The sequence below is a fragment of the Artemia sp. Qi Xiang Cuo genome, chromosome 2 (genome assembly GCF_049724085.1).
Source record: "Artemia sp. Qi Xiang Cuo chromosome 2, ASM4972408v1, whole genome shotgun sequence".
NCBI lineage: Eukaryota > Metazoa > Arthropoda > Branchiopoda > Anostraca > Artemiidae > Artemia > Artemia sp. Qi Xiang Cuo.
In genome coordinates, this window is record NC_142795.1 from 76,425,782 (window position 1) to 76,453,259 (window position 27,478).

Below are 27,478 nucleotides of genomic sequence, written 5' to 3' on the forward strand. Positions count from 1 at the left end.
AACTATTAACTAAAACTAAACTAAACTAGAACTTCAACAAAACTCTAAGCTAAAAACTCTAAACTCTTAACTAAAACTTAACCAAACTATAACTTTAAGTAAAACTCTAAGCTATGACTTTTAGATAGAACTCCAAATTCTTAACTTTAAATAAAACTAAACTAAAATAGAACTCTAACTAAAACTCTAAGCTAAGATTATATTTTAAACTCTAAACTATTAACTAAAACTAAACCCGCCTATAACTCCAACTTAAACTCAAATTTAAAAAAATAAAACTCTTAAATAAAATTAAACTAAACTATAACTCTAACAAAAAAAAATCTCAACTCTTAACAAAAAATAAACTAAACTTCTACTCTAACAAAAACTCTAAGCTAAGACTCCAAGCTAAAACTATAAACTAAAAATAAAATATACAATAACTTCAACAAAAACCCTAAACTAACACTCTAAGCTAAAAACTCTAAACTCTAAACTAAAACTAAACTATACTATAATTCTAACATAAACTCTAAGCTAAAACTCTAAACTAAAAACTCTAAACTCTTAACTAAAACTAAACTAAACTCGAACTCTAACTAAAACTCTAAGCTAAGACTCTAAGCTAAAAAACTCTAAAATCTAAACTAAAATTAAACTAGACTATAACTATAACTTAAACTAAATTTTAAAAAATAAAATTATTAAATAAAATTAAAATAAAATTAAAATCAAAAAACAAATATTAGCTAATAATATAATATAAATCTATAAAATATTAAATAAAAATAAACTAAAATAGAACTTCAACAAAAACTCTAAACAAAAAACTCTAAATTCTTAACTAAAACTTAACCAAACTATAACTTTAAGTAAAACTATAAGATATTAATATATTATAAAAATCTAAATTCTTAAATTTAAATAAAACTAAACTTAACTAGAACTATAACTAAAACTCTAAGCTAAGACTCTATGTTAAACTCTAAACTTTTAACTAAAACTAAAATAAAATAGAACTATAACTTAAACTAAAATTTAAAAAATAAAACTCTTAAATAAAATTAAACTAAAATAGAAATATAACAAAAAAAAAACTCTAAACTCTTAACTAAAACTAAACTTAACTTCAACTCTAACAAAAACTCTAAGCTAAAACTCTAAACTAAAACAAAATATACTAGAACTTCAACATAAACTCTAAGCTAAGACTATAAGTTAAAAACACTAAACTATGGACTAAAACTAAAATTAAGTAGAATTATTGCAAAACCTCTAAGCTGCTACTCTAAGCTAAAACTCTAGAATCTTAAGTAAAACTAAACTAAACTAGAACTCTAAGCTAAAACTCTGACTCTAAGGTAAAACACCAAACTCTTAAACTAAAACTAAAATAAAATATAAATCTATCTTAAACTCAAAGGTAAAACATCAACCTCTTAACTAAATTTAAACTAAAATAGAACTCTAAAAAAAAAATCTAAGATAAGACTCTAAGCTAAAACTCGAAACTCTTAAATAAAACTTAGTCAAATTAAAACTTTAAGTAAAACTCTATGCTATGACTCTAAGCTAAAACTCTAAACTCTTAACTAAAACTAAACTAAACTAGAACTCTAACAAAAACTCTGAGCTAAGACTCTAAGCTAAAACTCGAAACTCTTAACTAAAACTTAACCAAACTATAAATTTAGGTAAAATTATAAGCTATGACTATAAGATAAAACTCTAAATTCTGAACTGTAACTAAACTAAACTAAACTAGAACTCTGAATAAAACTCTAAGCTAAGACTCTAAGCTAAAAACTCTAAACTCTTAAATAAAACTAAACTAAACTAGAACTCTAAAAAAAACTCTAAGCTAAGACTCGAAGCAAAAAAAAACTCTAAACTTTTAACTAAAACTAAAACAAACTAAAACTTTAAGCTGACTCTAAGCTAAAAACTCTAAACTCTTAACTAAAAGTAAACTAAACTAGAACTCTAACTGAAACTCAAAGGTAAAACATCAAATTCTTAACTAAAATTAAACTAAACTTCAAATCTAACAAAAACTCTAAGCTAAGACTGAGATAAAACTCGAAACTCTTAACTAAAACTTAACCAAACTACAACTTTAAGTAAAATTATAAGCTATGACTCTAAGCTAAAACTCTAAATTCTGAACTGTAACTAAACTAGACTAAATTATAAATCTGAATAAAACTCTAAGCTACTACTCTAAGCTAAAAACTATAAACTCTTAACTAAAACTAAACTAAACTAGAAATCTAACAAAAACTATAATAATAGAATCTAAGCTAAAAAAAACTCTAAACAATAAATAAAGAAAAAAAAAACTTTAATATAAGACTCTAAGATAAAAACTCTAAACTCTTAAATAAAACTAAACTAAACTAGACAACTAATAAAAACTCAAAGCTTAGACTCTAAGCTAAAACTCTAAACTATTAAGTAAAAATTAACCAAACTATAACTTTAGCAAAAACTCTAAGCTAAAAACCCTAAACTCTTAACTAAAACTTAACCAAACTATAACGTTAAGTAAAACTCTAAGCTAAAACTATAAATTCTGAACTGTAACTAAAACTAAACTAAACTATAACTCCAACAAAAACTCTGATCTAATAATATAATGTAAACTATAAAATCTTAAATGAAACTACACCAAGCTATAACTCTAACTGAAACTAAAAGGTAAAAAATCAAACTCTTAAGTAAAATTAAACTAAACTATAACTCTGACAAAAAAAACTATAAACTCTTAACTAAAAATAAACAAAACTTCAACTCTAACAAAAACTCTAAGCTAATACTCTAAGCTAAACCTCTAAACTATAAATAAACTATACTAGAACTTCAACATAAACTCTAAGCTAAGACTCTAAGCTAAAAACACTTAACTCTTAACTAAAACTAAAACAAACTAGAACTCTTACAAAAACTCTAAGCTGAGACTCTAAGCTAAAACTCTAAACTATTAAGTAAAACTAAACTAAACTATAACTCTAAGCTAAGACTCTAATGTAAAACATCGAACTCTTAACTACAACTAAACTAGAACTCTAACTGAAACTCAAAGGTAAAACATCAAACTCTTAACTAAAATTAAACTAAACTAGAACTCAAACAAAAAAACTCTAAGCTAAGACTCTAAGCTAAAAACTCGAAACTCTTAACTAAAACTTAGTCACTATCATAAAATATTAAAAAAATGGGGGAGGGAAGGGGAGGGGAGGGGGAGGAGGGGAGGGGGAGGAGAGGGGGGGAGGAGGGGTGGGGGAGGAGGGGTGGGGGAGGAGGGGTGGGGGAGGAGGGGTGGGGGAGGGGAAGGTGAGGAGGGGGAGGAGAGGGAGGGAGAGGGAGGGGGACCCTTTGGGGGCCAAGGGGGGGGGGGGGTAGGGGGCCTTTGGGGCCTGGGGGGTCCTTTGGGGGTCTGGGAGGGGGCCTTTGGGAGCTTGGGGGACCTTTGAGGACCGATGGCTTCCTTCGGGGTTGGGGTGGGGGGATCGGAACCCTTTGGGGTTGTGGTAGGGGACCTCACAACATTGTTCAAATGGAACTTGTGTATTATAAGGACCACAGAGTTTCACCCTCAAATCCTCTTCTAAAATCATCTTTTAAAATGTCTCTAACTGTTTCGCCGAAATAATTCCATAACCTGTCTAAAACAGTTTCGCCCAAATAATCCCTAAACGTAAATTCAGCGTGTTCCTTTTGTTTTTGGCATCTCTGCGCTGAAGCATTTCAGATTAATAAGAAACCTGATTCCCGCGCTAAAACAATTCATCGCTAAGATGTTTCTTTGAGAATTGTTTCCATGGCGTTTGGTTATTAATATCTTTTGGAGTTCGACCAAAAGAGCTGTTTCCGGGGCAAAGACATTAAGGACTTGGATCTATTCCTGAAGAAATGTTGACAGTATCATAAATTGCTGTTGACATCCGTAAATGTGAGAAAGTTCCTGTTTTTTCATTCTCACTGAGAAAACCATAAACCTCGTGGTTCTCGTCGGATCAATAGGGGCCTAGACATAAATTGCTGTTGACATCCGTAAATGTGAGAAAGTTCCTGTTTTTTCATTCTCACTGACAAAATCCATAAAAACAGACATAAATGTGAGAAAGTTCCTGTTTTTTCATTCTCACTGACAAAAACCATAAAAACATCCATAAATGTGATAAAATTCCTGTTTTTCAAATTCTCACTGACAAAAACCATAAACCACGTGGTTCGCGTGGGAGGCTATGCCCATATTTGGTGTTAAAAAAGTTGTTGGTGGCAGCAGGGGTGCCCCGTCGGAGTAGCACCTCCCTCTCTACTTATCATTACACATCAAAGTATCAAAACATCAAAGTGATGTTTTTTTCATCATTAAAGTTTCAACGTTCCCCTCAACACTTCCTGAAAGTAGTCAAAAGGGGATGTAGTAGCAGTTGCAGGCAGTCACAGTCACAGTTGCAAGTTATCGCAGTCGCAACTAGTCTCACTTGCAGCTGCAATAGTAGCTGTAGCAGTACTGGCGAATGTGGTCAAAAATCGAGAGAAAAAATCACTTTTCTATGAGTTAGTTTAGTTTATAATTGATGGTATGCTGGAAGACCAGTGAGACCTGAACAAACTCGAACAAGGTTATTTTACCTTTCTTGATGCTATTGCGAAACAGATTGCGTAAAGATCTAAGATGTTTGCTAAGTCTTTTCTGATGATTTCAGAAATATTTGACTGGTGTAGGACTTGAACTGGGGACTCCTAAAGATGAAGGAATAAAGTTCTAGTCAACTGAACTAACAAGTCAATGCTAATAAATTGTTTCTAGAAATACATTGACAGAAACCCTCACATATCCCCTTATGAATTAACAACTATATGAAATAAGTAGTATCCTATTAATACATCCGACCACATCCATTGAATTTAAGAACTTATTGTTCTCCAAACATTTGCTTTCTATGGCGTAATGAAGTTTTCGACACATCTTACTCAAGAGGGTTAATATTTAGTGCTTCTGGAGTAGCTATTCAAATTCTCGTGGCATTTCTGTCGGATACCTTGCATCAATCTAACAAAAAGGAAAATTTCCTGTTTAAAACTTTCATCCTCTTGCTTTCAGATGGTCCTGACTCTTCTAAATCTTCTTCAGGGAAGTTCATTTCCTCCAAGATCCCAATTTCCTGGTAGATGCTGTCTACCAGGTTCAATCTTTATGCTGTGTTTCCTTTTCCTTTTTACCTGTCAAACGGAACTTTCTTTGGTAAACTAGTTAGGTACTCCCCATAGAATAAAAGACTAAATTTGGATAAAAGACTCATCACGTTTGAAACACTGAGTTTTAAAATACTTTTTAATAAAAAGAATGTGAATTCCGAGACAGATTATGCAAAAACCCGTTAAATTATTGCAATACCCGAAACTGGCTCCTAAAGGTACCGGGTCGCGTTATTGGGACTAGAAACTATTGTAATTCTGTTTTCCTTAAAATGACAACACTTATGTATGGAATATAAAGTTTCAACAACAACATTGGCTTTCTTTTGAGATATTAAGCGTGATTTATTATTTACCATTCTGGAGTTATGGCTTTATACATCAACTTTTGGCCAAAAATTTGGATTTTTTTCAAACTTTGAGTGAAGAGCGACACGGATTAACATTGCTTAATCGAGCTCAGACTTCGACCATCTCAATATCTGGAAAGGGGAATCGTTGTGTGGGGTTGAGACAAACAAATTTCTAACATCGATATTTTGTGGTCACCCTAATGGCTAGTCATTGATTAGTTTGGAAGTAGTCTTAAACGATCATATTTAAATTATTCAGACTAAAAATTGAAAAAAAATTTAAGTTAGCCCTTTCAGAACCGATTTGTCCAATCTGGACCATAAATGAGGATTTCCCACAGTATATTCAATGTGTTGGATCGCTCCTTACTGACCTTCTTATTTACCTACTATGAACTTTTTGATACAAAAAATATTTAAAATGAAGAGATAGCGGTGTGTTTTGCGAATCCATTCCCCCTTAAGGAATAATGTGATTGGCTAGAAAAATATTTAACGATTGACGTCGTAAAAAAAAACAAAAAAACAATGCACTAAAAGCTTTTTTTGCACGGCAGCATGGGAAAGTTATCTCTCTTCTTTCTTTGGTAAAGACTTTTAGCTTTATAATTCATACCGCCACAGTACGTGGTACCACATTGTGGTTTTGCCTGATTAAAGTTTTTCGTTCATTCGTCATGACTCTACTTCCTGACGGTGCTGGAAAGACCCCATTTATGTAGGCATTCATATGCAGCTATGGCTTGCTCCTCTCCAGAGCTGTTTGCTGTTACAGGAACTCCAAGCAACTGTTCCTTTTCGCCATATGAAATTGCAATGGCTATTCGCTCACATTGTTCATTTTTTAAACACCCAGTAAAAGTTTACCGTCCCAATGGACAACCAGGGGCTCTTTTTCAGGAATATTTACTTTATCAAAAAAACATGTAAGTATATTGTTCTCCAAACATTTGCTTTCTATGGCGTAATGAAGTTTTCGATACATCTTACTCAAGAGGGTAAATATTTAGTGCTTCTGGAGTAACTATTCAAATTCTCGTGGCATTTCTGTCGGATACCTTGCATCAATCTAACAAAATGGACAATTTCATGTTTAAAACTTTCATCCTCTTGCTTTCCGATGGTCCTGACTCTTCTAAATCTTCTTCAGGGAAGTTCATTTCTTCCAAGATCCCAATTTCCTGGTAGATGCTGTCTACAAGGTTCAATATTTATGCTGTGTTTCTTTTTCCTTTTTACCTGTCAAACGGAACTTTCTTTGGTAAACTAGTCAGGTAATCCCCATAGAATAAAATGATCAAATTTGAACAAAAGGCTCATCATGTTTGTACACTGAGTTTTAAAATACTTTTTAATAAAAAAAATGTGGATTCCGAGACAGATTATGCAAAAACCCGTTAAATTCTTACAATACCCGAAACTAGCTTCTAAAGGTACCGGGTCGCGTTAACATATATCAATAAAACTAGTGCAAATAAATCAACTGGTGATATTCCCCTATATTTGTAGGATTACAGAAAACTAACGCTTTACTGAAAACGAAACAATATAACAGTTTTGGCAAGATAAAAGTAAACATTTAAGGGCACTTTTAACAGTATAAAAGTAAAGCATTTTTAGATTGTTGCCTTATCTGTTTATTTTTTCGTTTAATTTGGCATCACTTCTGCACAATGAGCTCAGTTCAATGATTGACTGTCATTTTGTATATGACAAAGACATTTCATGATTATTTTGTAGACAAGTTTGAAGAGAAGGAATCTCATTAGTATTAAGATTGCAGATTCGCTTTAAAATTTGCATCACAAATTGAAATTCTCCGTTTTATAGAGAGAAATAACCGGATGTCCAGAGTCCATATTATGGTTGATGTTCTTCATTCCGAGTAATACTAGGTGATACCAAGATGTCACCCGACAAGCAATCCATTATTTTTATGCTGTTTAAAGACTGTAAACTTATTATTTTTATGCCTAAGTTTTTAAGATAATTTTAATTGTATACTGAAAGTTATTGATATCACAGCTCAAGTAGGACTATGAAAAGCGTTATAGATTAGTTTGTTACTATGAGGCTACGTATTTACTTTTGAGTCCTAAATCAATATTCGTGTTTTTATACTCGGCTTTTGTGTTATTAGTAAAGCGCTAGTTTTCTGTAACCCTACAAACATAAGGAAATATCACCAGGTGATTAATTTGCATTAGTTTTATTCATAAATGTTAGATAAGCTGTGAAGTAATAATTTTTGTTCGTTTTAAGTTTCAACTTCGCTCTTTACTTCCTCGAAAAAACTTTTTTTTAATTAATTAACGGTCATACGGCATAGCTTAGTTGTGCAAGCAGTAAATAGGGGAGGCTCATTATATATTTTGAGAGAGAGAGGGGGGCATAAATTAGGGTTCAAAAAGTTCAAGTATAGACCCAAAATTCCAAACGCTCCCTAGCAGTTCCATGAGATAAATATTGAGGGCAGGATATAAATTCTTTAAATTCGGGACCAGAATTAGACGGGAATTACTAAAGATACAGCCGCTACTCTCCCCCCCCCCCCAAACATTTTTCCATCAATAAATTATTTTTACAGGGACCTTTCTTTGTAAATGAAGTAGCATTGACTTGGTGAAGAGTTAGGGTCGTGCATACTGAAACATGAAAGGAAATAAAAAAACAAGACACAAATTAAATGGATTATCTGGAGTTGTAAGTATACGGATTACTTCTATTAATTTTTAAATACTATTGAATGTTGAAATTTTTCGAAAAAATTCAGTGGTGATTGGATTGTTAAATCTTCAATTCTACAAATTGGTTTTTGAGACTTGGATTTTCATGAGGCAATTCATGAGTCCAAAGCAGGAATGTAGACTAGAAAAGAAACTGCTAAGAAGCCCTGTTGTTGAATTAATGAATTTGATCCTCAATTCATTAATTTGACAGATATAAGATACAGTGCTGGCGTCATACCTAAAATAAGAAATGAATTCATTTCTGTTTACTTTCTTTATCAGTACATATTTTTCACTTAGTATGTAAATTTTTTACGTTTGTAAATAACCATGGATTTTTCGTTTTTTTCTGATAAGGAATAGATTGTGCAAAAATATGATGCAACAAAAAACAAAAATCACTCAAGAAATGCAATGCACTGATCCCACAAAGGCTCCATGACCTGTAAAGGATGGGGGAGATGTTGTTACTACATAAACACCAACTCCCAAACAGTAGTTAAAACATAAAAAGAGAGAAAGAGAGAGGGAGGGATGGAGAGAGAGGAGGAGGAAAGATTCGAATGTTTCCGTCTCTTGACCTTTTAAGACCGTTTCTTACATGTACTTCAGAAAGGAGTATTGTCCAAATAATTACAAAATTTCTGCGTCTCTATTTAGACAGCATGGTAGGAGATAAAAATCTTTATTCACCTATTTTGAATTTTTGCGATTCAGCCAATTTGCGATGAGGAAACTATTCAGATAGGGTTGATTCATTTTTTTTTTTTTTATTTTCTTTAACTCGAATCTGTGTCAATTGCAAAGACCGCTTTTTAGACTAGGATGTTTACCTAATGAACCTCGGAACCAAAATAATCCTGAAAACTACTACAAGTCATATTCTAGATTTTATTGATCAGATGAAGGTATTTGAAGACACTGATACGACTATCTCCACATAAATGATAGTCTTCAACTTAGATTCCAGTTGTCCTTGCTTTGGCGTCTTCACATCTCTCGTCACAAATGAAACAAGTCGAGCACGTTCTGAATACAGTTTCCAGAAGACTTAAATCATACCACTAGGTTTTCCAGAAGCTGCCAAATTCAATGGAATTCACAACAGTCATTATTTTTAATACCCCCTCGCCCTGTACTGTGAGCAAAATGCGATATATTTAAAATACCAAAATAAAGTTCCTTCTTTCTAAAGATAATTCCGACTTCCTCTAATTAAGTTAAATCTAGTTTCAAAAATGAAAAGTCCTTAATCAGCAAAGAGAAAAAGTGCAGTCACTTTCACAGGAAGTTTCAACGATAAGAACCGTGTGAACGTCTAAATCATCAAAAATATTTAAGACGTATTATTGGACGAAGGGTTCACATCCTTGGGGCCACTCGGGACAATTGTGAGCCAGTTCTTACAGCGCAAGACTAAAGAGCTAAGTTTGATAGTGGGGTAGAAGTGCTTTTAGAATAGATTCGTATTGGAGAATCAGGACCGCTTAGACAGATTTACTCGGCGTACGATCTTGGCAATTCTTTGATTGTTGTACATCTGTCACCCTTGTTGTCTCTTGAAGTGATTCACTGCTGTGCACCTAAATATTTCGTTCCCAATAAATCTATTGTTTTTTACCTGTGTTTATTTCACTTTATATGTCTGCATCTAGTCTAGTAGCGGGTAATTAGGTCGCTAAATCTCTAAGGTCGTTCCCAGGGAATCTGATCTCCAGACAGCTCAAGAAAAAAAGGCCACATTTATATGTATACATATTCTATTTTCTCACATTAATCGAGGGTGGCGCTAGCCTAGTTAACACAATCTTTAGCGCTATAAGCGGCGCTATCGGAGAACCTATAAAGTGTAAGTTCTCAGCTTTAAGGTACGATATTATATTTAACGCGGTCAATATTTATGACCACAATTAAGCCCAGTCCTTTTTCTTTTATAACCACAGTAAAAATTTCATCGCTACAAATGGCACAGTCGGAAATTGGAAGAAAAATTGCGAACTAATTACGCTATAAACTTTGTAATTCGAATTTAATTATGAGAGAGATACAGACCTATAATTAAAGTGATTAGGCCTATAACCGCTAAACTACGGCAGGAAACCCTTTAAAATATCTCTTAGGAGATAATAGCCTCCACCAAAATAGGTTAAGTGAAAAAATAAAATTTATACAAAAAAAAAATGTCTGAATATTTAGAAGAACAATTAATAGCACAAACATTGGTCGCGAGAAATATACAAATGGCAAAATCTATCACAGAGTACAATAGTCAATTATAAATTTATGAATACAACATCTAATAGGCCCAGTTTATAAACTAACAAAAACAGAGCTAGAACTGTTAGTCAACATGCTCCTACTACGATTAAAAGGCCAGGCCTTAACCTTTCTAAAACAGATTGAGCATACCATAGGCAATAACGCCAGTAACTACGGTTGATAACTTGTTAAAAGCATTTAAAGATAGGTTTATAGAAACCAGTTCCATAAATAAATTAAAACACGGAACAGTGAGCTCTGACTTTTCACGAAATATAAGAGAATACCTTGATAATATACGCATTTCTGTAGAAGCAAAATACGGAAGTGGTTCGGGGCAACTGTATCAAAAAGTTATACTAAATACCTTTTTGCAAGGGCTACCCCCAAAACTATATAGAGTGGTAATATCCAAAAATATTCAGACATTGGATATCGCAGTTCAGGAGGTAGAGCGATTGATCGAAGTCGACACGATGGTCGCAAATCACAGTAAAGCAAAAATAAATAGCCTAGGCGATTCAAATGCGAACATAAACTTCAAGAGCGATCAGGCGTCTCCCAATTTCTTTTCAAGGGATAACTCCCCAGTACCACAAAGAAATAAAACGCAAGAACTCGCTAGGCAGAAAACAGTACGTTTTCAACCTATCAAACAATCCAATTACGAATATAGCCCTACAGTAATAAGGTGCTATAATTGTAATCGTGTTGGGCATATCGCGAGAGAGTGCCGTTATGTCCCCAAACGTATACCAAGAATCGCTGTCTGTAACACGCAAAATTACGGCAACCATTTGTGCGGAAGAACAAATTTTAGCACCGGTCGTGCACTAGACTATAGGCAGGGGGATTGCGCCAATCAGTACCTTACAACACGCACCAACCAAACTTGTACAACCCTCCCCCCAACAGACAAATTAATTACCGATTTGAAAACCCAAATACTCGCCAAAGCCAATATAAGCCAATATGGCTGTCAGTGCCAGCAAGCGGCACTGACATAGGACATCCACGTTACCATAATAATACATGGCGAAGACAGACAGACGTAAATCAATTAGATACGCCTACGGAAACTCATACGTCTGAATATCTATTACAGGCACCGACACATGAAATAAATCCTCAGGGAAACGTTTCAGGCCCTTCAGAAATATAAATTGGACCCAGAGGTTGCCCGGAATATTTAATAGGTCCAAAACAATGGTTGTGCCGTCTTGTAGTGATATTAATAACAAGTTACCTATATTTAATGATTTTTGTGTAGAAAATGTTTATTTTGAGGCTTTGATCGACTCTGGTGCAACGATTAGTATCATAAACTCTTGCGTATTTAATATGTTGCCTCTGCATATTAGGCGACAGAGGAACCCTAATAATCCCAATTTAAATAGTGTGACAGGCCTTAAATTGGACGCAAGAGGTTCCATTTGCCTAACTGTAAAAAGAGACAATAGGACCGTTACGAGAAAGTTTATAATATGCGATATCTTTCGATATAAAGTAATCATAGGGGCAAATTCTTAAGATCTAACAGAGTAATATTGAACGTAGCTAACTAGAGCCTTTTCTACCCAGCCACAGTAGGGGCCGAAATTTCTACCTTAAGAAATCGTAACAGAGGATACGAAGGCAACATAACAGTAAACAAAATTTCTGACGGTATAATGTCGCAATATTTTGAACCTCATGTCTCGCAAAGAGAAAAAGGAATAATCATAAACTTGACCAATTATTCTGAAAGACATTGCAGAGATGAAGTAAATTTAAATGATAAAAATATTGAATTGGCAAAAATAAAAATAAGAGAAATGCGACAGTACAGGTCAAACGAAATCAAGAAAATAGTGGAACTATGAAAAAACATAGTAAAACCCAACGTGACGCCACAGGAGGCCACAATGGCGCAGCATAGCGCCAGTATGAATCTAATAAACAATGAAAATAAAGAGAAATATTACGGATTCGCGATAAGGAAAACAAAAGTCCCCCAAAACGATGCAAAAAATTCAAATATCACAGATGATTGACCCAGTGTTTAGCAAATACCAAACTCGGTTTGCGACACCGTCTGAAATATCTAAAAATTTGTTCTATGATGAACAGAATATATCTTATGACAAAATAGAAGGTTTTGTTAGGGTAACTAATAATCAAGAGAATGATACAACTACAATTAAAAAGGAGATATGTTTAGTTTAAATCCAGGTTTTAACGGAGAATGATTTAAATACATGGGAAAATTCTAAAAGAAACCTAGTTAACGGTATTAAAACTTCAAATAACTAATATCCTTTAACTAAATCGCAATTTTTAAACAAATTTAATATGGATCATATTACGGACTTGGAACTTTTAAATGGAAGAAAAAATATGCGAATTATTATGGAATTTTAAAAATGTGTTGACGTGGAAGAAAAAATTATGCGAATTATTATGGAATTTTAAAGATGTGTTTTCGGCATCTGAAGATGACATCGGGCTGATACCATTTTATGAACATTCAATTTTAACGACTGGTAATTCCGTAGCAAAACAGCCATATCGTGTGCCATATAAGCACAAAGAATGGTTAAAAAATAAAATTCAGGAATTAGAAAAAAATGAAATTATACGCCTAAGTATAAGTCCGTATAGTGCACCAGTGATATAAGTACCAAAGAAGAATGGTGATCTTAGACTTGTAGTAGACTATAGAGCCCTTAATAAACAAGTAGTTAGCAATAAATTTCCTCTACCAAGAATAGATGAAATTCTTGACTCAATTTCAAGCAAAAACAAAATTTTTACTTCTTTGGACCTTACCCAAGGCTAACACCAAATGAAAATAGCCGAAAAGGATGTCCATAAAACTGCATTTTCAGCATCTGAACGTGGCTCATATGAATACTTAAGAGTACCATTTGGACTGAAAACAAGTTCAAGCGCGCTTTTTAGACCCCTACTGCACCTATAAAGAGGATTAAAGAATATCATGCATTTTTTCTACGATGTCATATACATGGGGGAAAATACTGAACTAAACTTAGCGACATTAGCTAAGGTGTTCGAGAAGTTCAGACAAGGCAATTTAAAATACCGGCCTGAGAAAGTAAATTTATTTCCACCTAAAATTAAATTTTTAGGAGTAGTAGTGACACAAGGGGAGATATCCCCAGACCCTGATAAAATAAAATGTGTTGAAAACCTCAAGGCCCCCAGAACTATGAAAGAATTAAGAGGAATTTTAGGTCTTACTGGCTACTTTAGAAAATTCGTACGCAATTACGCTCAAATTTCGAAACCCCTCACGAAATTAACTAAAGGGAACTCCCAAAATGTTACCTGGTCCCAGGAAGCTCAAACTTCCCTAGGCCGTCTCAAAAAGGCGCTCACTTCTGAACCAATTTTATCACTTCCTGATTTCGAAAACGGAGGATTTGTGGTTACGACCGATGCTAGTTCAAAAGGCATTGGGGCTATTCTATCGCAAATAGTTCCCATGGGAAACCCTGATCCTTTCCAAGGACCTTCTAATCAAAAAAAATAGAAAAAGTTATCGGCTTATTGATTTGAGAGCTATCAGAAAGTAACGGCAGTTGCTTCACCACAAAATTGGAATAATTACCTATTATCTACCATGTAGATAAACTTAGACACTATTTGATTTGTCGTAAGTCTATGATACGGCCAAACCATAAGATCTAACAGCACTTGCGCACATTAAAAAAAACCCACGGGCATTCTAGCTAGATGGATTATAAAAATCCAAGACCTAGATTACGAATTTGAACATTTAAAAGGCAAACAAAATGCAGCTTGCGACTTTTTGAGTAGATACCCAGAAAACATTCCGTCGGAAGCTCAGGAAAATGAAGTTAACGCTATCAATGCTAAGAGCAAACATAAATGTAAGAAAAACAAAGTCAAAGAAGCAGTAAAGGAAAATAAGGTTAACTATTGTCCCTTGTCGTTAGAAAATATAAAAAGAAAGCAAAGAAAGGACGAAATGTGTTCGGCGCTTATTAATTAATTTGTTAATGATGATACGTTACCAGATAAACTCAAAATTCTTAGAAAAGAGATAGATAATTATTACTATGATCTTGATGAAGAGATGCTGTGTAAAATAGTGACGGCTGAGACAAAAAAAAACAAAACTTCAATAATACCTGTATTACCATAAAACTTAATAGTGCCTGCATTTGAATATTTTCATTTAGATATAGGTGGACATTTAGGAGTAATGAAAACTTTCCATAAATTAAAACAATATTTTTACGTGCCGTCAGCAATGACAAAACTTAAAGAATTTGTAAGTACATGCGAAGCATATAACTTAAGAAAAATCACCCCAGCTTATCCTAATCCTCCAATGGGAAGGGTCCCGGTAGCAAAGTACCCCTTCGATATTATCTCATTTGACTTATACGGAACAAGTGGAGCCTTACCTGTTTCCAGCAGAGGCCATACTTGTATTCTTTCGGTTATAGACCACTTTTCAGGATTTACTTTTTCAAAATCATTAAAAAATCAAGGTGCTTATGCCACCAGTAAGGCGTTAGCAAAATTATTTTTACAATTTGGCGTTTCAAATAAGATTTTGAGTGACAACGGAGGAAATTTTGTTTCAAATGTAACAAAAGATTTAATGAGTTTTATTAATACAGAAAAATTGGTGACAGCTCCGTACCACCGACAAGCTAATGGTAAAATAGAAAATAGGCAAAGAAATTTGTCGAATGTATTAAGTATTTATACGAAAGAGAATAGGAGCGATTGGGATCAATTCTTACCTTCCTTAACTAACGTAATCAATACTGCTTATTCAGAAACAATCAAAGACAATCCATTTTATTTACTTTTTGGTCGTGATTTTAGAATCCCGTATAATGAGATTATTGAATCTCGGCAGTATTATAATATCTCGGAAGATTAAAAACAAGAATTCATTAATAGGACCAGAAAAACTTAAAAAATAGTCAGGAAATAGTTGGAAAATTTTAAAAAAAAACAAGAGCTAAGAAACCAACCCAAAGTCAAGGGGAGTATAGATTTCAAAGTAGGAGACTTCGTTTACCTAAAGAACGAGGCAAAAACGGAAGAAAAAAACTTTCCAACAAATATTCTGGACCGTACAGAATAGTCAAAAATTACGATAACGATTATACTTTTAAAATGGAGAACCCCGATAGCGGAAGAACTTACAAGGCACATGTTAGCAGAATAAAAAGAGCCGAATTTCCGGAAAGATGGGTATCACATCCCTCCTCTACTGATTCGTCAGATTCGGAAAATGAGCCACCTAAATCAAGATTGTCAGAGCTAAAACCCTTAAATTTTAAACAAGATTATTTTGAAGATGACAGTGGTGAGAAAAACTTTGAAGAATTTTTAGTAATGAAAAATCTAGTTGTTCATAAGAAAAAATCCCTAATACCAGGATTTTTTCCAGAAATAAAAACACCAAAAGATCAAAAAAGTTATTCAACGACGAGCGTAGGAGTTACAATACAGTATCTCCAAAAGCCCAATTTTCCTCCGATATAATTTTGACACCATGTCCCCCCCCAAGATTTCCAGACGATATGGTTTCCCCTGCATCACCGATAGAAAGTCCCCTGTCTTTACAGGAGGAATTAAAAAGAGTTGAAGAAAACCCCGTTATGACTATAAAGAAAACTCCCCCCAAAGATTCACCTAAAACAAACCTACGAAAAGCTATGGATTTCAGGAATTTTCACATAAAAACGAGTCAGACTACATTTCTCAATTATAAAACTACCGGGGATGACTAGAAAGGACAATATCATTACATATCTTCGTCAAAGGTCTAACCTAATCATTAGATTTCATGGAGAAAAATTTTAGTGCAAAAAATGCCCCATCCGTTCGAGGACAAGACATTCGAACAATGGAGGAACCCTGCAAAAACTATTGATTCCTCCCAAAGCTCTCAAGAATCTTTCAAATCCCCCGAGTTGAAAACTCACAGCGAGGACTTAGAGAATAAACCTTCTATTTCCAAAAGAGTAGAAATTTACGAAGGAAGGGCAGGTGATACCTCAAAAAGTGCCACCTCTAAAATTTCTAATCCGGATTCGTCGGAAACTACTTCCGAAGAGTTTGACGTCGAATCAGACCATATAGTAGTTAAAGAAATAGGAAAATCAAGACCGACTTCAGCCGCCGCACACGCGGAAGAAACAAGATTAAAAGGGCAAGAATTTTTCAAAAAAAAATACAAAAAGTTTGACCTTATTTCGTAAGAAAAACCGAAAAAGAAACCGAAGAAAAAACCGCAAGAAACAGAGGATAAAATAACGACACAGTCAGGTAGAACGGTTAAAAAACCTGACAGATGGAAATATCCCTAATTAATGTAAAGACAAATTTCAAATATAATAAATTTAACACCATAATAAATTCAACAGTGTGCAAGTAAAACTAACCAAGTAAATATTAATGAAAAAAAAACAATACGACTGATTTCAAAACACTGGTGATCAGAGAGAAAGGCCCAAAGGTAGGACGCTCATGGTCGACTGAAAACAAGAAGTGGTGTTGGACCAAGTTTTGTGGGAAGCCTGGGGAGGAACTCAAAGCCCATGCAGCTTTTAATTTGTTGTGGGCGTGTTCGCCCTCGGATTTTCTATGAAAAATCGACCCATGTCCTAACCAAGATGGATATTATCCAAAACAAGAAATTACCAGTACAGAAGCGTCTAATTATATGAAATATTTTTTCTTAGTGCAGATTATAATTATTTTAGGCCTACACATAAAGTAGGATACCAGTGTAATTACGTGCTGCACGCTTGCTTATTCATGTGTTTCTTACTCGAGAAATATAATGTAAAATTAAATTGTATAGTGATTATTAGCTACGCTTTAAAGTTATATCTCAACCAGTCATTAAGGTATATCACGACCAGAATAAAGCTCGGAAGTCCTAACTTTACTTTCCTAGCCTATCTAATCCTAAAATATTTATTCTGTTTTACGCCTACAAATAAGTTTTCTTTGGCCAATGCCACGAAATGATTACATAATAAAAAAAAATAACCTAAATTAAAAATTAAAATGCCTTTGAAAAAATATATAATAATAACAAAGCAGTAAACAAACGAATTTTGCAAAAAATGGGTAAAATTAATGATAAATTAATTCTAGAAACAAACAATAAGATGAGGCTTAAGAATATCATCCTAATCCTCGTTGTTTACCCAGTGGCCCAAGATATTGTAAAACATGGAGTAATATCCAAGCAGGAAAATTCATTGCTAGCTAGCCATGACGCATGAAAGATCTTTATGAAATTGGACCCCAAACCCATCGAGGCCATGTTTCAACAAGTAACAAGACTAGAAAGAAACACGAATGAACTCAAAGAATCGACCAATTTCTGGTGGAACATACTATTGGCCGTATGTTTCGTATTCGCGACTTCCCTGACCATAAGAACCCCCTACTGACTTTTAATTACGGAAAAATTCTAAGACTAAGAAGACGAAAACCAAGAGATGAACACGGGGAAACAGCTGAAATGCAGAGGTTAAACCCGGAGCCCCATGAGAACGTCTAAGCCAAGAAATAGGGAAGACATTAGAAAACGAGTTGGTATAGAGGTCTCCACTCATCATTGCTATGTCTTGATCCCTCATTGTAGTGTCGCTTACGTCAATCCGTGTGGTTATGACGCTGCAACATGCGATTCTTAAACAGCACGGACGTGCATGAGCAATGCAGGCATGAAACATGTTGTAAAATTAGACCTCAAAATTAACCATGTAGCGTAAACTCTGTTTAAATGATTATTTTAAATCTAATGTAAAATTAACTGAGTGTTGAAGGAGTGTTGAACACGATAAAAATTTAGTTTTCTGTACTAATATTAGTGTATTTATTTAACTCTGTCTCATAGCGTAAAATTCATGTACCCGATTAATACGTGACTTATTTGTACAATAAGTATTTACTTTAAAGAACGTGTGATTCTGCCTCGTTATTTTTATTACAGGAAGTGGATTGACACATTAGATATCGAGCATTACAATGAGTTGCCAAGTGCAGATACAACCTAGTAGCATCTATTTTCATCATACCTCAACCAACGAAGAATACTCATCATACACTCCAGGCAATTTTCATCCCAGCTTCGTCTACGAAAACAACAGTTACCTTTGATGATTGTTTCTTCAACCACAAACCATATTACGTATCAGGTAACGTTATATTTTAATCCCAGTATCCAGTGCTTTATCGAACTATATAATCACATAAATGCTGAGAACCCAAACGATCAGTACAAGATATAAATACATAAATATCGCCTTTGACAATCATTATGGACCCCAGAACCATTTGACTGTATGGTGATGATATTTGATGATCCCGAAAATTATTTATAAAACGCAGATTCACGCGTCGAATCCCTTTCGACCATCTCCCAGAATCCATCCTATCCCCTCTGTGTGAAAAGTTCATATCTCTGTTATGCCATAAATGTATGAGATAATTTCTGAAAAAAAGAACCTAGAAACCAAAATTAACTACAGTGATCAAGCCAGTGACAATATGCCCCTCTAAGAAGTTAATGACAATATTTTGAAGGAGTCACCATAGTTTGAAGTCAACCCGTCCAAATCCAATCTTCAATTCCCCCGTGATTAACCTAGGAATCACCACAAAGTTTAATAGACGCAAGCCATGAGCTAACAATTTTATAAGAGACACAAAAGAACAATTTTATACGAGAATACATTCTCTATGTGCCTCAAAATATCGCAAAAGATATGGCACCCTATGAACTATCGAAAAGCAGGTGAGAGTGAACTCTGATGGCATATTCCAACACCTGTAGGTGGAAGCATTATTTCCCAGCTTACAATTAGAGAAAGCCTGTCGTGTGAACACAATCGTGCTTGAACTGTCCCATGAAGAAACCATAACGTAAGTGCTTCAAAAATTTTGCCAAGACGAAAAGAGTGAAGGAAAATAATTTACAACAGAAGGATTGAGTACGCTAAAAATACTCGAAGGTACTGAAATAGATGTGAATTTACATATGTTACTTCTTAATAACTTTGATAACTCAAAAATCCCAATATCCCATCATTAACTTTGCGTAGCAAAACATCCCCAGTGAAAGTGTTTTAATTTTACCAGTGAATATGGTGAACCCAATATTGTGTGTTTTAAATCGTTTTTGTATGTAGTGTTAGATGTCTTGATAGAGTTATGTGTAGCGTTGTCGAGCTATTAATGTAGCGTAGATAGCGTTGTCGAGCATTTAATGTAGCGTAGATAGAAAGTAGTGTGCCATATAGACAGCAAAAAAAAGGCCTTGTAAAAAGTGAATTAAAAAAAAAAAGATCTTATGTGAAGGTAGAATAGCCCCAACCTTGTTGGAAATGTAAAAGTAATTAGTGTTAGATGTAGGAAAAAAAAATCTTTAGTATAGTAGTTAGCCTAGAACCGTGAATGATCTTAGTCCAGTAGATGCATTTTAGATAGGGATGTAGAATAAAATAAGAAAAGTAATAGAGAAAATTTTTAGCACTCCTGATTAAGCCATAACATAAATTTAAAATAATTATGTAGAAGAAATAGTTAATAAATGGCGAACATTTTAAAAGCCCAAAGGCAAGAAAATACTAATGACGGGACGTCATTAATTGATGGGAAGGGTAATATTTACTGTGAGAAAAATGCGATATATTTAAAATTCCAAAATAAAGTTCCTTCTTTCTAAAGATACTTTCGACTTCCTCTAATTTAGTTAAATCTAGTTTCAAAAATGGAAAGTCGTTAATCAGCAAACAGAAAAAGTGCAGTCACTTTCGCAGGAAGTTTAAACGATAAGAACCGTGTGAACGTCTAAATCATCAAAAATATTTAAGACGTATTATTGGACGAAGGGTTCGCATCCTTGGGGCCACTCGGGCCAATTGTGAGCCAGTTCTAACAGCGTAAGGCTAAAGAGCTAAGTTTGATAGTGGGGTAGAAGTGCTTTTTGAATAGTTTCGTAATGGAGAATCAGGACCACTTAGACAGAATTACTCGGCGCACGGTCTTGGCGATTCTTTGATTTTTGTACCTCTGTCCCCCTTCTTGTCTTTCGAAGTGATTCATTGATGTGCACCTAAATATTCAATTCACAATAAACCTATTGTTTTTTACCTGTGTTTATTTCATTTTATATGTCTGCATCCAGTCTAGTAGCAGGTAATTAGTTCGCAAAATCTCCAAGGACGTTCCCAGGGAATCTGATCTCCAGACAGCTCAAGAAAAAAGAGGCCACATTTATATGTCTACATATTCTATTTTCTCCCATTAATTGAGGGCGGCGCTAGCCTAGTTGACACAATCTTTAGCGCTATAAGCGGCGCTATCGGAGAACCTATAAAGTGTAAGTTCTCAGCTTTAAGGAACGATATTACATTTGACGCGGTCAATATTTATGACCACAATTAAGCCCAGTCCCTTTTCTTTTATAACCACATTAAAAAATTTCATCCCTACAGCCCCTCGCTTGATCAATCACCTGATAAAGCAAAAATAAGTGCTTGAAATAACTCCCAGGCATGAGTTTACGTGTTTCTAGCTTGCGATCCCTACGTGACAAGCAGGTAGTGGATATTGAGAGAAATATTTTTATCGATTTTTATTCATTCATTTCGGAGACCTTATCAGAAGCTCAGCCAAAGATTTGACAAATAAGCTTTCTAGGGTTGCGAAGGAATGTGAATCACTACAAAGAATAGCTCGGATCCTCATTCCCAAAAAGCCCCAACTAGGGCATTAGCTTTGATTTTCGATCAAGTTCCGATTACATCAGACAACCTCTTCGATTAAACATCCTGATAACAAGTTTAAGGACTCCCTCCCCCTATAAGGGTCACATCAGGTATGGAACTCTAAACACATAGCTTAAACACTATCTCTTACTTTAAACCATGCTGGGTTGAGATCCGATAACTCAGACTGCTAGATATTCTAATGACAAGAATATACAATCCCCCTCCCTTTCCCTATTGCAGAAAAGTTGTATCAGGTAATTATCCCAAAAAGGCATAACCATGACAATAGCTATTACTTCCCACTAAGTTTAAGATCCAACCATTTTTTTTCTCATGTGTCTCATGACTTTAATTCAGACCTCACCCCCCCCCCCCACACACACACACATAGAAGAAGGATTCAAAGGTGTCCAGATACCAAAACAGCGCTGCTAGGGCACTCATCGTTACTTCCAAACTACATTTGGCTTTCCAACTTCCAACAACATGCAAGTGATCTGGTCACCTCTTTTGCTAAAAGATTAAACATCAATTGTGAAATATCCACTTGCCGTATTTTGACTTGCCACTGTCGTAGGATCATTTCAGGTTATACTTTATGGGATCCTTCAACAATTACATGCCTAAAGAGGTGCAAAATGTCTACATTTGTGAATTTATTTAAACAACATGTAAAATATATGTAATTACCGTGTTTTTGTTATTGTGTACTCTAGTCTTGGCTTAAGGATCTCTCTCGGCTTTTCTAGGCAAGGTCAAATAATAAGGCTAACGAACTATAGTGGAAATAAATATCTAAGTATCTTTTATCATAGGAAGTAGAGTCATGACGAATGAACGAAAAACTTTAATCAGGCAAAACCACAATGTGGTACCGCGTACTGTGGCGGTATGAATTATAAAACTAAAAGTCTTTACCAAAGAAAAAAGAGAGATAACTGTCCCATGCTGCCGTGTAAAAAAAAGCTTTTAGTGTATTATTTTTTTACGACGTCAATCGTTACATATTTTTCTAGCCAATCACATTGTTTCTTAAGGGGAATGGAATCGCAAAACACACAGCCATCAATTCCATTTTAAATATTTTTTGTATCAAAAAGTTCATAGTAGGTAAATAAGGAGGGCAGTAAGGAGCGATCCAATACATTGAATATACTGTGGGAAATCCTCATTTATGGTCCGGGTGGTGACAAATCGGTTCTCCAAGGGCTAACTTGAAATTGTCTGTTTTTTTTCGATTTTTAGTCTGAATAATTTAAATCTGATCGTATAAGACTACTTCCAAACTAATACATGACTAGACATTAGGGTGACCACAAAATATCGATGTCAGAAATTTGTTTGTCTCAACCCCACACAACGATTCCCCTTTCCATATGTTGAGATGGCCGAAGTTTGAGCTCGATTAAGCAACGTTAACCCGTGCCGCTCGTCACTCAAAGTTTGAAAAAAATCCTAATTTTGGCCAAAAGTTGACGTATAGAGCCATAACTCCCGAATGGTAAATAATAAATCATGCTTAATATCTCAAAAGAAAGCCAAAGTTGTAGTTGAAAATTTATATTCTATACATAATTGTCGTCATTTTAAGGAAAACAGAACTAGAACAGTTTTAGTCCCAATAACGCGACCCGGTACCTTTAGGAGCAAGTTTCGGGTATTGTAAGAATTTAACGGGTTTTTGCATAATCTGTCTCGGAATCCACACTTTTTTTTATTAAAAAGTATTTTAAAACTCAGTGTTCAAACATGATGAGCCTTTTGTTCAAATTTGATCATTTTATTCTATGGGGATTACCTGACTAGTTTACCTGACTAGTAACTAGTTTACCAAAGAAAGTTCCGTTTGACAGGTAAAAAGGAAAAGGAAACACAGCATAAATATTGAACCTGGCAGACAGAATCTACCAGGAAATTGGGATCTTGGAGGAAATGAACTTCCCTGAAGAAGATTTAGAAGATCCAGGACCATTTGAAAGCAAGAGGATGAAAGTTCCATTTGCAAGGGGTGTTAAAGACATTTTAAACATGAAATTGTCCATTTTGTTAGATTGATGTAAGGTATCCGACAAAAGTGCCACGAGAATTTGAATAGCTACTCCAGAGGCACTAAATATTAACCCTCTTGAGTACGATGTCTCGAAAACTTGATTACGCCATAGAAAGCAAATGTTTGGAGAACAATATGCTTACATTTTTTTGTTAAAGTAAATATTCCTGAAAAAGAGCCCCTGGTTGTCCATTGGGACGGTAAACTTTTACTGGGTGTTTAAAAAATGAACAATGTGAGCGAATAGCTGTTGCAATTTCATATGGCGAAAAGGAACAGTTGCTGGGAGTTCCTGTAACAGCAAACAGCTCTGGAGAGGAGCAAGCCTCTCCAGCACCGGCAAGAAGTAGAATCATGACGAATGAACGAAAAACTTTAATCAGGCAAAACCACAATGTGGTACCACATACTGTGGTGGTATGAATTATAAAGCTAAAAGTCTTTACCAAAGAAAGAAGAGAGATAACTGTCCCATGCTGCCGTGTAAAAAAAGCTTTTAGTGCATTGTTTTTTTTTTACGACGTCAATCGTTAAATATTTTTCTAGCCAATCACATTGTTCCTTAAGGGGGAATGGATCCGCAAATCACACCGCTATCTCTTCCATTTTAAATATTTTTTGTATCAAAAAGTTCATAGTAGGTAAATAAGAAGGGCAGTAAGGAGCGATCCAACACATTGAATATACTGTGGGAAATCCTCATTTATGGTCCGGATGGTGACAAATCGGTTCTCAAAGGGGTAACTTAAAGTTTTCTGTTTTTTTTCAATTTTTAGTCTGAATAATTTAAATCTGATCGTTTAAGACTACTTCCAAACTAATCAATGACTAGCCATTAGGGTGACCACAAAATATCGATGTTAGAAATTTGTTTGTCTCAACCCCACACAACGATTCCCCTTTCCAGATATTGAGATGGTCGAAGTCTGAGCTCGATTAAGCAAAGTCGCTCAAAGTTTGAAAAAAATCCAAATTTTTGGCCAAAAGTTGACGTATAAAGCCATAACTCCAGAATGGTAAATAATAAATCACACTTAATATCTCAAAAGAAAGCCAATGTTGTTGTTGAAACTTTATATTCTATACATAATTGTTGTCATTTTAAGGAAAACAGAATTACAACAGTTTTTAGTCCCAATAACGCGACCCGGTACCTTTAGGAGCCAGTATCGGGTATTGTAAGAATTTAACGGGTTTTGCATAATCTGTCTCGGAATTCACATTTTGTTATTAAAAATTATTTTAAAACTTAATGTTCAAACATGATGAGCCGTTTATCCAAATTTAGTCTTTTATTCTATGGAGATTACCTAACTAGTTTACCAAAGAAAGTTCCGTTTGACAGGTAAAAAGGAAAAGGAAACACAGCATAAAGATTGAACCTGGTAGACAGCATCTACCAGGAAATTGGGATCTTGGAGGAAATGAACTTCCCTGAAGAAGATTTAGAAGAGTCAGGACCATCTGAAAGCAAGAGGATGAAAGTTTTAAACCTGAAATTGTCCATTTTGTTAGATTGATGCAAGGTATCCGACAGAAATGCCACGAGAATTTGAATAGCTACTCCAGAAGCACTAAACATTAACCCTCTTGAGTGAGATGTATCGAAAACTTCATTACGCCATAGAAAGCAAATGTTTGGAGAACAATATACTTACATGTTTTTTTGATAAAGTAAATATTCCTGAAAAAGAGCCCCTGGTTGTCCATTGGGACGGTAAACTTTTACTGGGTGTTTAAAAAATGAACAATGTGAGCGAATAGCCATTGCAATTTCATATGGCGAAAAGGAACAGTTGCTGGGAGTTCCTGTAACAGCAAACAGCTCTGGAGAGGAGCAAGCCATAGCTGTATATGAATGCCTACATAAATGGGGTCTTTCCAGCACCGTGAAGACGATGTGTTTTGACACTACAACATCCAAAACAAGAAGATTCAAAGGAGCATGCATCATATTGGAGCAAATGTTAGGAAGATAGTTGTTATACCCAGCTTGTCGTCATCATATCTTGGAAATTCTGTTAAGAGAGGCATTTGGCACAAAAATAGGATCAACTACAGGGCCTCATCCAGACACCTTTAAGAGATTCCTCACTGTGTGTCCCAAGATAGACAAAGGAAAATACGACATAGGCATCAGTGACAATCTAGTGCAAAAGCAGGTAACTCCAGAAGTAATTGCAAATGTTGCTGCTGAATTCGAAACCAAATTAACTGAGAGCCACCCCAAAGATGATTATAAAGAGCTATTGCAGTTGGCTCTGGTATCTATTGGATCTTTATACGGCAATGTTGCGGGTTTTAAGAACTCCAAGAGCCATTCATCACGCTAGGTGGATGGCAAAGGCTATTTACTGCTTTAAAATGTTCAATTTTCGCCGTCAATTTAAGGTGTCTGAAGAAGAAGGTTCTGTGAGTGCCATATCTGTTTTTCTAGTTAAAATTTATTGTAAATCTTCGTTCAATGCTCCAAAAGCTCATATTGCACCAAAGCAAGATTTTGGTATTTTGCATAGTCTGCTAGACTATAAACCATTTGTGGTATTTGAATTCAGGGTTGGTGGGATTATCTTTTTTCAATCCCACCATTACAGACGACGAAATGTTGTTAATGGCTAATAAACTGCATGGTAGCACCAATGAACCGTCAGAGCGCATTAGGGTTGTAAACCCAAAAATAAGGGAAGAAAAATTAAAACAGGTAGTTGATGGAGGATTGGTAAATTTACTAACCAAAGAAACGTTTACATTCTTTGACCGATTTAACATAAAATCGATTTTCTAAGACAACATCCAAACATCTGGCCTCAAAATAGTGGCTTCCAAGAAGGACTGAAAACTATAAAAGAATTAAAAGTAGCTAATGATATGGCTGAGCGTGGTGTTAAATTAAAAAAAGACTTTAACAACCTTTTGACGAAAGATGAAGGCCAAAAGAAATAATGAAAGATGAAGAATAATAATAATGAGAGATGAAGGCCAAAAGAAAGATGAAGGCCTCCAAGTTGTAAGCAAATGCCGAGTATTACATTCTGAAGTTTCAAAAACTACTTTAACAAAAGCTCTAGAATAGATTAAATAACAATGTAAAATTATCAACTCATGATTGTACTACGTCTGTATCATTTTTGAGTCTGTTTTGATAGTGTATTATATACCTGACATTTATATTTTAAAATAAAAAAAGGTCATTAGACTTATCAGCATTACTTTTTTTATTATATTTCTGCTTTAAACTAAAATATACCAAAAAAATAAAAATTTATCACTTAATAACAAAATACACAAAGTGCGCTACTAGTGGTACCAGGTCACATTTTTGGGGCTAAAGACTGTTGTAACTCGGTTGACTTATAACAACAATTAGGTGTAGAATATGAATTTTGAAGAACAATATTGGCTATCCTTTGAGATATTAAGCAGGTATTTATTATTCACCGTTCTGGAGTTATGGCTCGATATTTCATCTTTTTGGCCAAAATTTTGATTTTTTTCAAACGTTGAGCGACAAGCAGCACGTATTAACGTCATTTAACTGAAGTCAAATTTTGACTATCTCAATATCTGGAAAGGGGAATCGTTTTGTGGGGTTGAGACAAACGAAATTCCGATTTTTTTTTACCCCCTCTATAAGATCCGGTCACCCTACTAGCCACAAGTCACAAAAGAGTACAGTCAGGGTAGAAACAGGTTAAACTGTTTTTTCCGTTTCTTTACAAGTATGCATATTTATAATCAAAAAGGACGTAGACAACTAATTTATTCTCATTAATTGCAGCATTCTGAATTAAGTAAACATTACAGAACAAATCAACTTCTTTACAAAATTGTAAAATATTTAAATTTGAATCCCCTTTAGTGTCTCGAGTCTAATACAAAATCTGCAATCCCTCGGTGATTCGCATAGCCTCAATAGTCAAAACAAAGCTGCACGCACTAAATATAATTAATACTCCCCTAAAGACCTCTTACTATTACTGTCAAAATCTACGTCATGTAATTCCAAGCTACTATTATCATTATTACCGTAGTCAGTGTTTCCAATACTTAGGGGCGGAGTATTCTATTAATTTTTGTAGTTGCAAATCATTTCCTTCGAACACTTAAAGATAA

The 27,478-nt window shown here is 34.6% G+C and overlaps 1 protein-coding gene across 5 annotated transcripts in view; it reads right to left on the minus strand.

Moving 5' to 3' along the window:
• The window catches only part of LOC148955629 (NFX1-type zinc finger-containing protein 1-like), a 73,173-nt gene that overhangs the window by 33,627 nt on the left and 12,068 nt on the right, over positions 1 to 27,478 (minus strand). The window lies entirely within an intron of this gene.